The following is a 1,467-nucleotide window of genomic DNA, read 5'->3' on the forward strand; positions in this document are numbered from 1 at the left end:
ACCATAATAGTTTATGCACCTTTTTTTATATTGGATCACCGAATAGAATACTAAGCTAGCTCTAACTTATCATGCTGGATATAAGGTTAAACGACGTCATTTTTTTTTATAGCTTAAATAAGACAAAAGCGAGGTCGTTTTTTAGAATAAGGGGGAGATAAAATGATTTACACATCATATAAACTCTATATTTTTTACTTATGTTTGTCTTGTTTAAGGACTAAAATAAAATGTCGTTTAATTCTGTGTTTAATGTGACAAGTCAGAGCTATTTTAACACTTTATTCATTGATTCAGTATTAGAAAAGATTTTGAAATCAATATGATATCTAGAATTTTTAGTATAGTAAATTTTAAATTTAAGAGATTAAAATAATAAAAATTATAAATTTAAAAAACTATTTTAGAGATTTGGTAAAAAAAAAAAATGTCGATATCTCGAACAGTTTTATAAAATTAATTACTATATCATAATTAGAATATATCGTCACATGATTAGCACTTAAATAAATGTTTGTGGACATGCATTATGTAAGCACCTATATGATAATTAATTAAGATCCAAACAACATATCTATATAATTTTCATATCTGATAACTCCATAATACACATTCATCCATCAGTCATGCCAAGTCCAAATCATAAGTTTAAATTTATATATTTCAATGTAACATGACAAGAATTGAATTAGATTGTCAAATAACAAATACAATGGTACTATTATATAGTATACACCGTCATTAATAATATAAGCATCTTTTTAATCTTAATCAATGCCAATGCATGTAAGGAATATTTGCCTCATGTATGTTGCTGCTGATGATGCTGGTTAACGATGAGGTCATGATAGGGATTCCTTCACTTGGAAGTAGTAAAACTAATATTGCATACTTGTCAACAATAAATAAATAAATTGTATCATTCATAGTCATAGAGAGAAAACCTCCACCATATACATATCTTCACATAGATTATATTATTTTTGTATTTTATTTTCTCTTTCTTTCACATTCACTTCTAAAATAAATAGTTAAGATCGATGTTATTTTGAATTTTTTAAAAAAATATTGGGCCTTAAATAGTGTTTTCCACCGTTGACACTGTTGTAAAAAGCGCCGTCAGAAAAGAGAAAAACGTCGACGCCGTTAGGTGACGTTTTGTGTGTAATAGGTCGGTGACGTTTTGCGTACAAAACAGCCGTAACGTTTTGCGTGCATGTGTGACACGTGGATGTGACTCTGACCTCCGCCTTGCATGATTGAGCTAGCAGTGGAACTCATCTTCATTTCTTCAAATCTTCTCCTTGTGCGGTTCCAGCAACAACAACTTTTACTTTCAAATTTTTTTTACTCCTCACCCACATTGTTCGAAGAAAACGGCGCTGAAGAAGCAGCTATTCACTCAACCAGGTAAGTGTTATTAGTAGTTGTAGTTAATTGTTATTATTATTAATAGTAGTTGTAGTT

Source organism: Arachis hypogaea, chromosome 2 (assembly GCF_003086295.3).
Source record: "Arachis hypogaea cultivar Tifrunner chromosome 2, arahy.Tifrunner.gnm2.J5K5, whole genome shotgun sequence".
In the NCBI taxonomy this organism is placed as follows: domain Eukaryota; kingdom Viridiplantae; phylum Streptophyta; class Magnoliopsida; order Fabales; family Fabaceae; genus Arachis; species Arachis hypogaea.